The sequence below is a fragment of the Aptenodytes patagonicus genome, chromosome Z (genome assembly GCF_965638725.1).
Source record: "Aptenodytes patagonicus chromosome Z, bAptPat1.pri.cur, whole genome shotgun sequence".
Taxonomy (NCBI): Eukaryota; Metazoa; Chordata; class Aves; order Sphenisciformes; family Spheniscidae; genus Aptenodytes; species Aptenodytes patagonicus.
The window spans coordinates 37,960,235-37,975,183 of record NC_134982.1 but is presented as its reverse complement, the minus strand read 5'-3'; the positions used below and the strand labels follow the sequence as shown (position 1 = coordinate 37,975,183).

At 40.1% G+C, this 14,949-nt stretch overlaps 1 protein-coding gene across 4 annotated transcripts in view; it reads right to left on the bottom strand.

Moving 5' to 3' along the window:
* SH3GL2 (SH3 domain containing GRB2 like 2, endophilin A1) overlaps positions 1-14,949 on the bottom strand; it is a 111,999-nt gene that overhangs the window by 42,629 nt on the left and 54,421 nt on the right. The window lies entirely within an intron of this gene.

Sequence of the window (14,949 nt, the reverse complement as noted above, 5' to 3'; positions counted from 1 at the left end):
CGCTCTGTCATTTTGGAAAGGTCATGCAGACTGGGGGAGAACCCCTTGGTGCAGAAGACGTGCAAATATTGCACCCATCTCCAGACAGGACAGGAAGGCAGATCCAGGGAACCACAGGCTCATTTTAGTCCTTACGAAAATCATACAGCAAGTCCTCTCAGTAGCCATTTCTGGGCACATGAAGGAGAAGAAGGTGACTGGAAACAGTCAGCATGGATTTATCAAAGGCAAACCAACCTGATTGCCTTCTGTGGCAGAATGACTAAATCTGGGCATGAAGAAAGCACAGCAGGTGTCACTTACAGTAATTTTACCAAGGCTTTTGAGAGTATCCAAGTAACCAGGCTGAGATGCTACAGTCTACATGAAAAAGTAGATGAGTGAAAAAATGGCTGGATCATCAGTCTCACAGGGTCATGGCTAATGGTTCATACTCTACCTATAGGCTGGTATCAACTGGACTTCCTCAAGGGTCTGTCCTGGAATCTCATCAACTGTTCATCATCTTTATCAGGGACCTAGCCTGGGGAAGCAGCTCTAGGGCACAGCCCTGGGTGCTGCTGGGTAGTGAGCTGAGCCAGGGCCAGAGGTGTGCCTCTGGGCACACAAGGGCAGCACAAGGGTCAGCAGTGCCCAGGTGTGAGCATGGAATGGTCCCGTGAGCACAGCAGCACAAGCTGAAACACAAGAGGCTCAGGCTGGAAATAGGGGGAAGCCTTTTACCCAGGAGGATTGCCCAGTGGTGGAGCCAAGGCAGGGGCCTGGACTAGAAACCTCCCAAGGTGCGTCTGTCATGGGCTAGAGCTGGAGCATGAAGCAGTATAACAATTTCACTACAGTGACAAAGACAGTTGGTCCTCCTGAGCAGGAGTTGCTTAAACCCAGACTTTGAAAGTTTGAGTTTTCTTGGGATTTGTGCTATAGTCATTTATGGAGCTAAGATTTAAGTTCCCCAAGTCAAACAGGCTTTACTACAGTGAACGTAACTGCTTAAATTCTGCTGAACTATGTCCTTCAAGTTTTGTGCCATAATCACAGAATCATAGACTCATAGAATCGTTTAGGTTGGAAAAGACCTCTAAGATCATCGAGTCCAACCATAAACCTAACACTGCCAAGTCCACCACTAAACCATGTGCCTAAGCACCACATGTACACAGCTTTTAAATACCTCCAGGGATGGGGACTCAACCACTTCCCTGGGCAGCCTGTTCCAATGTGTGACAACCCTTTCAGTGAAGAAATTTTTCCTAATATCCAATCTAAACCTCCCCTGCCACAACCTGAGGCCATTTCCTCTCATCCTATCACTTGCTACTTTGGAGAAGAGATCGACACCCAGCCCACTACAGCCTCCTTTCAGATAGTTACAGAGAGCGATAAGGTCTCCCCTCAGCCTCCTTTTCTCCAGGCTAAACAACCCCAGTTCCCTCAGCCGCGCCTCATAAGACTTGTTCTCCAGACCCCTCACCAGCTTCGTTGCCCTTCTCTGAACACGCTCCAGCACCTCAACGTCCTTCTTGTAGTGAGGGGCCCAAAACTGAACACAGTATTCGAGGTGCGGCCTCACCAGGGCCGAGTACAGGGGCACAACCACATCCCTACTCCTGCTGGCCACACTATTTCTGATACAGGCCAGGATGCCATTGGCCTTCTTGGCCACCTGGGCACACTGCCGGCTCATGTTCAGCCAGCTGTCGACCAACACCCCCAGGTCCTTTTCCACCAGGCCGCTTTCCAGCCACTCTTCCCCAAGCCTGTAGCGCTGCATGGGGTTGTTGTGGCCGAAGTGCAGGACCCGGCACTTGGCCTTGTTGAATCTCATACAGTTGGCCTCGGCCCATTGATCCAGGCTGTCCAGGTCCCTCTGTAGAGCCTTCCTACCCTCGAGCAGATCAACACTCCTGCCCAACTTGGTGTCATCTGCAAACTTGCAGTGAGGGTGCACTCAATCCCCTCATCCAGATCATTGATGAAGATATTGAACAGAACTGGCCCCAGTACTGAGCCCTGGGGAACACCGCTCGTGACCGGCTGCCAACTGGATTTAACTCCATTCATCACAACTCCTTGAGCCCGGCCGTCCAGCCAGGTTACCCAGCGAAGAGTACACCCGTCCAAGCCATATTAACCATCTCATGTCCTTTTTCTCTGCCTCTAGTTGTGTTTATGGACTACAACCCTGTTCTTAGGACTACTGAAATTTCTGTAATCTAAGAACTGTTTGACTAACTAAACAATGGAAACATCAGTATATATAAAGTAGATACGGTAAAGTACTGTTTTTGTACAGCCTAACAGATTGGATGTATTAGATGATCTCTGCCTAAAACAAGAATAGGATGCATCGGCATCAGAAGAAAGCTCAGAGAAGTTTAAGAATCTTTTGGTAGAGAAAGCATATTGGAAAGATCTGAATTTAAAATGATTATTGGTGCAAAATTACTACAAGAACAGTTTATTTATTTAGAAAATGCAGTGGCTAGATAGCTGATTTTCTGGGTAAAAAAGAAAGCAAATGCCCACATCATCTTGCAGAATATGTAAATACTCTAAAACTCAAGTTAGAAACTTTTAAGTGAAATTTGCATTTGAAAATCATAGGCCATGTATCTGCATTCCTAAATCAATTACCATTAAGGGAACAGATCAAGCCTTTCCCCTAGGGAAACAAAATTATTATTAAAACCAATGCAATTAACTTGTAAGCTGTGAAAGCAATAGCAGTTTGTGGCAATCTGTGGTAAAACCCATCTTTGGATGGATACAGATGGATACCCTTTTGATGAAAAGCATGCTGATTGTTGTAGAAAACATACCACAAATTTGTATTTAAGCTTCAGACTCTGTTCCCAATAAAGAGTCCAATTGAACACTATGCACAGAAATGCAGCATAGCAAATCATATAATGTTTTATACAATATGAGATAGAATTATTACTTGTTGCTGTAGCAATTGCTCAGGACTTTCCTTTGGTTTATATCTGCATGTAAGAAAAAAAGTGTGCAAATACCTAAATACATCCTTAGACTGCACACATTTATTACCATTTTTCTATTAAAAAAATTATTGTTAAAGAGATGAAGGATAGTATTTTCACTGTGGGTCATTGCTAAACTAACTTTTAATTGCTTTCTGCTACAATGCAACTGGTAGGTCTCACTGATTTGAATTATAAGGTATTTCCTGACAGGTGAGCAGCTGTTGCATGCCCGTAACGCATGCAAAAACAGACCTAAGTTCTTGTCTTCAGGCTTATTAAGCTGACTTCCACATTAGGCCAATTTCAGTAGCAATGCCAGTGGCACAGGTTTCCTAAATTAGCTTGGCTCAAATTAAATATTTAGAGAAGAAAAGCTTTTAAGACAGCAGGACATCACAACTGCGGTGCAGAGCTACATAAGTGTCATCTCAAAATACATGCAGGAAAAGAAATCTGCTGGCTTCAGGGCTGATAATCACCAAGCACCATAGGTTAATACGAAGTTTCAGAAGCACAGTATATCATCTTGTACTCATTTATAAACTGTGAGCATGCATCGAAAAAAAATCGAAAAGAGAGTGCTAGGATCCAAAATTATGCACGTTCAAAGAAAAAAACAACAACCATCTTTTTAAAAGTTGTACTCTCCAATAGTGATGCCTGTTAAAAACACTGGGAGATAAGACAGGTCCCTCAAATCAGTGAAGAGTGAACTTTGTTGTTGTTTTTCTTAAAACAGCACTAATGGTGAAGAAATGGTGAATTCATGCTAAGAAAGGTCACTAAGTCATGCAAACACACTTACTCAAGCAAAGCAGTGGACATATGCTTTATTTTTAAAAGCTACCTGTCACCAATGTCACATACAAAAAAAGCCCACTCCTGTGTTAGACCTAAATTAGGATTGCAATAGAGAGGCAACAGTATTCATCATAGAGTTTTGTACAATGTCTTTAACAACCATTACTGCACAGAAATCAGCATAGATACAGGTTTATTGCAGCAACTCAGAAGTAAAATGTGTCTTCATTCAAAATTTGTTTCACTTTTTTATTACAATTGTACAATTTTAGGTTTTAGAAAAAATAATCTCTCAGAAAAGAAATATACTACCAATACAGCAGTAGAAAGGTTTAAAATCACTATCCACACCACAACTTGGTTCTGTTTTTCTGCAACCACTCTCAAATGGCAGCAAAAGAGCAGAGAAGACCCAGGTATGTTGTCAGCCATATATCCATCCTGACACGGCTTTCTCCCCAGTGTTTGTGTTTGAGGGGCATTCTCTGAGGTATCATAACTCAGTCTTATACAAACAATCTTGCTCTCACTTCCCACACAAGTAGCATTGATTACTAGCTTGTCCGATTTATTATCAGGGCAGCCATGGCTGTTTTAGTTTTGTTTAGGAACATGTCAGATAAGCCATGAGTCACAAGAGAGACATTATACAATGCCATGAACGAAAATAACAGGATGCAAGGAGAAAGAAAGAACAAAAGGCTCAGTCTCTGTGGATAACTTCTGAAGCACCTTGGAATAGTCCCAGCCCTGATATAAAGTGGATCCTGACATGGTTTTTGCGCACAAACTTTCACACTGTTGAAGTAACTGCTGCCGACCTCTTCTTACTCCAGCTAGGAGGCACAGGGTATTTTTAAAAGGCGTCTCTGTAAAAGATGCAAGATAGCAGGTACTATAAGAGTATTTGATATTCAGCACCGTTCAGGCCTAAAAATTTTCAGCTATAGGCAGCTCCCTTATCTATCTGGCCATACTGTACCACTAGCCTACGGTAAAACAATAATCTAAGGTCCAATGACTGTTGAACTCTATTCTTCCCCCTGAGTTTCCCGTGCAGCTTTTTTACTGTCCGCAGGTTACCTAGTGCTCTTCTCAGCCATTACACATGCGTGCATTTCCCCTCTTCAAATCCCAGCTTCTCTGTACTGCAGATGCTTCTCTCCCACTCTCTCACAGGTCTCTCTCCCTTAAATATCTATAAAAAAAAAAGATGAACTATCTGCCAGTGATCCCAGCTATTGCAACATTTTACTAACTACACCTCTGGTGAACAATCTAAGTGCAGCAGGAGTGACACTAAAGAAACAGAAATCACGAACACTGAAGCTTCTGCACATAAAATATGCAATTTGCTATTCTGATGAGACAAAAGGAAAAGATGCACTGAAAGCCTCAGATTGTTTGGCTGCACAGTTTGATCATATTTAAACGTGATTTGCGTCAAATATAGAGTTGCAAAGACACGAGAGAATGTTTTCTACCAAATCAGAACTCAATAGAGATAGAACTTTCACAGAAAAAGAAGAATAAATTAACATGAAAACATATATATTAAATGTTATGTCTGAAACTTTTACATGTACACAAGGCAACAAACATATATTGTAACCAGCAACCATAGTTAACAATATTATGTCACTATAGTTGTTTGCTTTACATATATAACATGCACATAGAGGAAATTCAGGAAAGCTACTGTAAAGTGACAGTGAAAAATGTGAATACCTGTCTCAAGTCTCAGCCAGTCACCAGTGCTTCATTGCTTTGGGCACATTATTTCACCTGTCGATATATTACTCAGAGAAAGGGGAATACTACTACTCTCCTTTGTAAAACATGTATGTATTTGTAGTGCGTTTCTTCCTTTATTCAGGATCCCTATTTACACTTTGAGATGAAAAATATATTCAATGTATATTCACAATATATATTCACTATATATATTCTTAATGATTTAAAAAAAAAAAACAAAACAAACATTTCCAGTAGAATGCTTTCTCTTCTTTTTACATTGGGATTAGATACCTTCCTCCCTTTACAGAGGCACCATTACCAGGAAACTGTGTTACAGACAGTAACTTAAAATAACGCTGTGTTGATTAAACTTTAAATCACGTAATAAGGGTGTACAGCCTGTAATTGCTGTTGTCAATTAAGCCAGCTACTGTCGACAACAGGGATATCTCATAACTATTCTTTGATATTCAAGATGATACCAAAGATCTTATTTTCTTGGAGAATACCACCATTATGTGAAGCTCTACATAGATTATTTTAAGGACACGGAACATATTGTGCTATTGTCTGCTGCAGCTATTAGAGAGATGTTAAAAGTTACTATGTTTGTCTGAAAACTGTTCAGGATGAACCGTGCTCCAGCTTCATTTTGCAAGGTGCTGTATTTGTACCTGAGCCGAGCTAATCCTTCATTTGAAGAATTGTAAGATGTATCTCTCTACACAGTTTAGCTTCACCTACATCAGCTATATGAACTGTGGTAGAGCTATGACTCAGTGAATGCTATCTTTGAGCTGTGTTTCATAACCAGGACACAGCTCTCTCCTTGTTACAGATGGTGGTGGGTTTTTTTTTTCTTGGACACACCACTGATTTATTGCAAGTTCATCATGCTGCTAACATCTAACACTACTAAACTGAAAGGTTTTTTAGAACTTTGTAAGGGCTATATAAGGACTTTTCAGAGAGTAGCTGTAAAACAAAAATTAAAAACAGCAGTAGATACTTAAATGTCATTCTGTAATAGACAGTTAAAGAGCATCTGCAGACTTAGTGCATGAAAATAATTGTCCCTGGGTTCACCTTTTGCAGAGTTGGTGTGTGTACGCTACACTTTCACGTCAGTGGTTAATTTCACATCCTGTTTAACCCTACAAAAGAAAATGTGTTTGGTTTCAAGCTTACTTTCAGAGACCACCTGCTCATATAATGAAATCATTATCCAGGGTTAATAATCTCTTTCTAGGAAAGGTCCCAGAATGGTTGAAGCGCATTAGCTTAGATGGAGAGACTGCTGCTGGTCATGATCTAGTGCTGTCAACCACATGACCTTGCAAAGACTTCACATGCGCTGATTAATACCCTCAGTGCCCTTGACATAGCAGAGGTGATCTGAAAGCCCAAAGGCTTAGAGATTTTCAGGTCACTGTTAGTAGTATCTGACCTGCCAGACATTGCTACACTTCTCCTACATGGAAGCCCTTTTAAAAAAAAAAAAAAAAAAGGAAAAGAAAAAAAAATGGGGAGAGAGAGAGAAAGAGGAAGAGAAAAGCAGGAAGTCATCTTGAAGGTGCAAGAGGTACAAACCAGCCAGGGAGCTACAAAGGATCAGGAAATGGGACAGGTCAGACCCTTAGATGCAGAATGAAACAAAGCACATATTCCTGTCGTAGGATTTATTGCTATTTCCTCCCTTTCTCCTTTTTTTCTCCGCTATAGATTATGACTGCACTTTAGCCCCACTTCTGGAGAAAACAAGCAGTTCAAAGAAGTTCACTGTAATATCCTCTCTCTCTTCAGACGCTAAAAACCTCAGGTTAAGCATTGTCTTTGTCAGTTCCCTAAGCAATGTCTCAAGCCAGGTTCAAGGACATTTCTACAATACTTCTCAAACCTATAATGTCATTTTACAAATCTCAAACTGTCATTAAAGTTGCCAATAATATTGTTTCCAAGAAATACAGGTTAAAATTTTACTTTTTCTGCCTTCTGAAATGAAAGAGATATCTACTGAAAAGTACAGGTGAAAACCACACAGAGCAAAACTGTAAAGGCAATAAAAACAATATTCAAAGCTGCAGGAAAAAAAAAAGAAAAGCAACTAGTACCAAACTAATGAATGATGAAAATTAAACAGTACAGAAACAGAAGACTGAAGAGAAATTGCTAGAAGCAAGAATAGAACAACTTATACGGAGCACAAGAAATGGCAATGCGTGCAGAGATTTTTCAGCTACACAAATCTAAAATGGAAAAGGATACCTGAAACAGCAATGTAAGTATGGAGCTGTGCAGTTCATATTCACCAGCATAAAAAATACCAGCCCAGGTGGTTTGAACAGGAGGGAGGAGGGTCCCAGAGAGCGTGGAAAATGACAGCCAACAGGTGGTTTTCAGGTAAGGAGGCAATACAAGCAAAATCCCTAATGGATGAATATGCACAATTATCCTTATTCTGTGGTCTACATTTCAGCTAAATTGGACAGGAGGGAAAATTTCTAGTACTTTTATTTGAAAGAGACTGGACCAATTTCTTCTTGGGGTGAATTTTACCTCTCTTTATAAACTGAATGTCTATATTCCACTTACAGTTCAATACAGAGCTGAATCCACCTCTGCAACAGGCATCAAAATGCCTCCGATAGTGAGAAAGGATTGGTTTGAATTTGGCTAGCTGAAAGACAGCACTAGCTCTAAGTAGCCTGCCTTGAGACTTGCAGCACCAAGGACATGACCCAGTCACACCTGCCAACAGAAAGATGTGTTGCTCATACTTTCAGGAGGATCTTTGTGATTAACAATGCTGACACAGTACTCTCAAAGCTATGGGAGGGTCTTCTGCAGAGCTGAATCCTTGATGTGCTCCACACTCCAGTTTTCATTTTGTGACTGCGTTAAGGTTTCCAGAGAGGCACCAGCTGAACTAAAATAATTCTATTAAGTAGAAACTAAATAAGAAAGGGATGTGTTGCCACAGAACCAGGAATAAGGACTTTTATTGCAAAAAGTCCCTAAGGCTCCAGACAGAGATCAGGACCTTTTTGTGCTATTACAATAGTCACATACAGCAGAGTATTTGTTGGAGAAGCAGCAGTCATTTATTTTTTAACTTGGACCTAAAAGGAGTAAATACTGTGTTAAAATGCTTTATCATGCCCTTAACTGAACTCTTTCCCTCTCTAATAACCAGCTAAAACAAGTTTCAAGTTATTATTTTTCCTCAGTCTCACACAGACCCAAAACATTTTTTTTTATCCAAGTAGTATCTAAAGCTACTGGACAAGGATTACATCCCAAGCAAATATTCAATGCCCTGAATGGATTCAACATTTGTTTCTGTTTCAAATTAATCCCTCTGTGCACTGGCTGTGTTACAGCAAGAAAAGATGTGCATGATTATAACGTTGTCTTTCTGCAGTACTAATATTAGGACTTTTGTGAAGAGAAATTACCAAAGTACTTCCTGTAGTTGCACAGGAAGTAAATTCAAATAAACCATTAGGTAAGACATTTTTCTTTTGAGTATGAAATGAAATTTACAGTAACACATGGAATCTGAAATAGTACAAACTTTTTTTTTTATACCATCCATTTAGCTCTTCTCCACTATCTGTTTGCTGTGTTTATTTTTATGGTGGAAGAGGTCTTTCTGGCAACAGAAAGAAAGCTGAATTTTGCAAGACCTTGAACTGGAAGAACATCTCAACACCTGCAGTCTCACCTTCAGCTAAGCATTTGGCAATGGTCTTAGCAACACATTATAATCAGTTTTGTTTCACAGACTTCCTGCAAGAGGAGTAATTTTGCTCATACTTGTTATTCTTGCATGCAGTGGATGGGGCGCCTCTGGGTCAGAGAAACAACTATATCTTTTGACAGGACATAGACTGATAATGGACTAAGTTGTGCAAGAGTTCCCCCAAAGAAGTACAGGATTTCTCTGCTGTCAGTTCAAACCGTAAGGAGGACCTCCCTCAATTAGTCAGGTGAGAGTTTTTTCCCTTAAATCATCTTAGCTTTTGCACTAAGTACAACGGTCCAACCATTCACCTCTGATGGTCTTTGATTTTATTTGGTGGTTTTTGATGCCAAGTCCCTGGTTCAGTGTACGTCGCACTAGATTACAGGGGTTCCTCTGCCCATCATCATTCCTCTGATCTTTCCCTGATCCTTGGTGGGTTTTTGTGTTTATTGTGATCAGCAATTAACCAGGTAGCCTAACATGTACCAGTTCAATAGCTGCTCATCAGAAAATACATACTTCCTCCCAAATGAAGAGAGCAGCACACAGGTTGTAAGTAAAACTGAAAAAATGCCAACCCAAAGTTACTAGTCCAAAAAACCTTCCCCACATTTTTCTCCATGACATACTTGAAATCTTACAACTCCACTATAGTTTTTGGAGTATTTTCAATCCTAGAGTACATTAGAAAGAACCTTTAGATAATGCCAGTGTCCCAAAACAGCTGACTGCCAACCCACTAAATAACTCTGAAGCATGACCTACGCAACGGGCCTTACTGTGCTCCACATCCCACATGCAGGAAACGTTGCACAACATGCCCTGCAGAAAACACCTGCAAACTCTGGGCCAGTTTGTAAATCCACAGGGATTCAGTTCTGAAAGTAAACATTGCAGTTCCACTTTGCTACACAAATGCAAAAGATTGATGGGAAAGTGAGAGTCACAAGAAACACTCCCTTTACCTCCTGACAGGTAAAAAGATGCCTTTGTAACAAAATGATGCAGTGCCTCCACACGTCACATCTACCAACGCCACCAGAAGGTCACAACTCACAGTTTCCTCATCTTAGCATTCTGTACCAATTCTTTACTATTTAGCAAGTCTCTAATGGCATCTCATTACTCAAAGCTGAATAGCTTCAGTTTCATAGCTATTGAACGCCATGAATTTTTATAGATATTAAGGTTAAAATTTGTTTGGGTATTTAGGTAACTAAATATACAGGTTGGATTAATTCTCCTAAATTATACTAGCTTCAATGGGAATTGTCTAGTTGCAAGAATACTTCCTATATAACTGAAAATACTAAACCAGGATTTTTGATCCCCAAATCCGCTATACCCATGAACAAGACCCTAAACACCTTTACAGATGAATGAACAGTGCCCAAAAGTTAAAATAGTATATCTTAATGGAATAAAAGGAATGTGAAAATAATTGTCCTGTGTAATCAGATTGCTAAAACAAAAATAATTAGTACAGGTCTTTACACTTTCCCGAGAAAGTCTAGCAAATACTGGCTCACATACCAATTAATTCATCCAGGGTCAATTCTATCAACAGGTAAACACCAGAAGGTCTGTGTGGAAAACGCGAAAGAGAACAATATATTCTGAATTCTGCAGTGTAAGCAAAACGTTAGAATATGCTTCCTGCCAATACCAATCCATTTGAATATCAAAGAAACCTTGAATCTATAAACAATATTGCTGAACCCCCCCCCCCCAAAAAAAAAAGCCAAGTTCATGAGCAAGCAATTTCAATTTATGAAAACTGCCCCACAGGGAATGTAACTTGAAAAACAGTGCTCTCGTTCTGTAGGTGTTGAATCAGGGTATTGATATAATTGTACACTAATAAATCACACAAATAAATCCATGTCACAAATAGCAAATAAGCCAGGAAATTATGCTACATTACCAGATTCCGTTTCTAACACAGCACAGGCAAAACCCTGCACTGAATTCTAACATTTTTGACACACCAGAACACACAATTCCAAGGATGCTATCAAACAGGCCCATTAGAAATAACACTTTGTTCTTTTTTAATAAAAGACTTCTGTTCTTTTTTAATAAACTGTTACAGAGAATGCTTTTTCAGGGGGACAAATCCCTACAACAGCCTAGATGCATCCAGACTGGTAACAGAAGAAGCTTGTTTATAAGCTGCTATCTCACTCTGTGTTCACAGCAACACCCCTGGAAGTTAAAAGACTAATTAATTCCCTATATGTGGTCAGTTTTGCTTTATCATTTGTCTGAGTAAGGATAAGCAGGATAGCAGAATGCTTTGCAGCAGACCAAAAGCATCACCACTTTTAGCTCCACCTACACATTACATCTTGATGCAAGCTGGCGACTTAAAGATCAAACTCTGCTAACCTCATTACCAGTGCTGAGTTATTTAACCACCTCCAGACATGTCACTTAATGACCTTAATAAATCATGTAAAAACATATTCACAGATCTTACGTTATCCTAGGTTACATTAATTGGCTTGTTGTATGTCCACCTGTTGCTTCATAGAATCCAAAATCATTCTTTTAACACAGCTTTCCTGAAGCAAACATATAAGCATCAGTTCAACTTACAGGACTGATTTTTCCATTTTTTTTCCTGTACATAGTTTATATTATTTCACTCTGCTTTTGCAGCAGTGTAAGAATTAGAACCCTTGTGCTTTCTTAAAGCAGGAAATCAAAAACACAACTCAAATTTGTTCCTACCACTATCTGCAAAAGAGAAATAACTTTATGATCACATTCTATGCAGAAAGTCCTCTGCCTGCAGAGACCCACTGTGACAGCTGGTGACATAAAGCCAAGACAGACAAGTCTTTTTTTGTTTCTTTATAGTGCAGACTTTTAGTCTTAAATCCTCTTTTCTTTATACCAAACAGAATTTTGCTTCAGGAAACTATCAGTCCTTGTTCTCACCTTACAAAAACTTTCTGACTTAGATAATGGTGACACTGGATTCTCAGCCCTGAAGAGGCTTTAAATTCTGCTTTGTTTTCTGGAAGAAGTATCTGCTTTTTCATAGCCTCTCTAACATAGCACCAAGCAAAATACTTTAATCAATTGCGGAGTGCTTTCAAGCTGAGGTGCCTATTTGGCAGGAAAGTCCTGAGACAGTGATTTAACAGTCTGCTATTTCTCAGCTTCACTATTGCAATTCATTATTTGCAAGGCTCGAAGTGACCTCCATAAGCTCCAGTTATACAGAATAGAGCTCATCAGTTCCTCACCAGGAGCAGCAGGTCAGCTCTGTACTCTCTCTTCTGCTGAAGTTTTGAATTAGCTTTAAGACTAAATTGTTGTCTTGTGAGATTATCAGTGATGCAGGTCCCAGATCTCCCTCACAACTTTTCATGGTTCATAGGAGCCATACACGTCACAAGAAAACAATTTATCTGAAGAAACATATAGAACCCAGTAAGCTATGACAGCTCTTGCTCTAGAGCTCTGTACATTGTAAAAACGGAATGTGGCCACTGAGGTTGAAAATTAATACCCCAGGTCTGAGTCTATGATGTATCTCCTATGCAGTGCAGTGCAGCGCTGTACGTGCAGTTACAAAGTAAGGAGGGTAGGTGGGCATTGGAAGTCTTTGAAGCAAATACTGTCCAAGGACGGATGCTTCATACCCTCAAAACTGTGAGAAAGCAGGCAGGGTCAACCAGAAGTCAATTTTCAGTTTTGGCTAGCCTTATTTTATAAACAATTTTCCACTGATTTTTAGGTAAATTGCAATTAAAAAGAAATTATTTTCACAGGCAATTTTGCCTGAATGTTTCAGAATAGATAACGTGTGATTTACATGGGATTGCTGTGTGCAGCACACTGCATACCTCTATAAAGATATGCAACTTCAACATTACCACTTTTGCCATGAAAAAAGTTTAGCAACTTTTAAATACAGGTCGTTACCTGATCATTAATAAATCATCTGTGTTTTAAATTTACTGTGTGGCTTTGTCATAAGCATTCAATGAGGTAGAAGTTGAAAAAAATCTCAGATGAGTTAAAATACAGGTAAGTTCTTCCAAAGTTACAAAATAAGGTGTTACCAAGCAGCTATAAAACATAAGAAAAAATAGAAATTCCACTATCCTTTAAGAACTACAGGATATTTTGCATTATCATGTTAGAATAGCAGAGAAGTATACTGATGTCCTGTTAGTAAATATAACTTAATTATGAGCAGGGTTTTTTCCACTGTTGTACCCTAGCATTGGTTATAGGCTGTTTAATGAGCTTCCTGAGCCATTCTGAAATACTTAGAAAAACATCAGTGCATTTTATTTCAATAAATTAGTGGAAAACAATAGTTCCTAAAAGACTAGGCTATTCCTTTCAAGCAATAATAAAACCTTTAGCACCACAAAGCATAGGATCTTAATATACTCCTGTATTTATCGTTTTCCCATTTTTGCCCTCCAGATGTAAGTTTTTCTTAGTATATGAAACAGGTTTCTTTTATGCTGGTACAGCTGGGTTTATAGTTAAAAAAAAGACGACTTTAAAGTCCAAGGGACAGTCTTGGAAATGAAAAAATTAAATACTAGAACTTTATCACAAGTGTTTCAGAAAAGCCACACCAAAAGCTAGTAGTCCTGACAAAACGTAGTATTGGAAGTGATAGCTCTATCATGGATAGATTTAGACGTGGAGCGTCATGGACTTGCAGCTATGTACCAATGCCAAAGAGAAAGAAATATAGTAGTCACATCTGCCACAGTTCAAAGCAAAATCAGACACATACATCACCCTTTAAAATAAACGTAATGCAGTCCATGCTCCCCTTTTACATGCTCACACACTATATGCTAGAACACTGTAGAGAGGATTGTCTTCAAATACGGAAGTTACTGATCTGTCATGCAGGTGTGAAGTCAAACATACAGGAAAACATGATTATGTCCAAGTTCAGTAAAGAAATAAGGGTTATTACGTAACTAATATACGAACTGTACCACTATAATCATCTTATTAGTCGGCTTGCTCACGCTGTCGTGTGACATACAAACATGCAGCACGTAACTGGTCTGTGCACTGTATCGGGATGGTCTGTGCTGATCACAAGGAGCTCTCCCGGGACCAGATTTCTCTCTTATTTTGTACAAATGAACAAAAAGGAAAAGCAAGCTCTAATTGAAGATGCTGGATCACAAGCAGGATTGTTACCTCTGTGGGTCTTTTCAACAGGGACCAGTCTGACCTGGCTGACAGAGAAGCTGGTACTGACAGCTCTCAGGCAGCACCACTGTAAGTGCCAGGCTGGCCCTTACTTCCCTCGGGGAAGGGCTGCCATGCCCAGTCTGTCCCCACGCCAGATAATCTGAAATGCCCCGGTGAACCTTGCTCTTCCCCAAATTCTTCCTCCCCCCCTGGAATTTCCCAGGCGTTTCACTCAGCACACACAGTGTCATTAATTGTCATGGTCCACAGTGCACTACCACCCCGTCCCCTGCCCTCCAAGCCTGCTTCTGGGGAACGAGGGCAAACGCCCTGCCGTCCTCCCTCCCAGCTGACAAGGTCACCATGCGTGGGCTCAGGGAAGGGAGTCCCCTGGTCTTTGCTACCCCAACAGAGCAAGAACAGCAGGTTCTCGCACTGGTTTCCCCCCAGAAGCAGATGCCACCAGATCCTTAGAAAAGGAAGAATGTTTTTTAC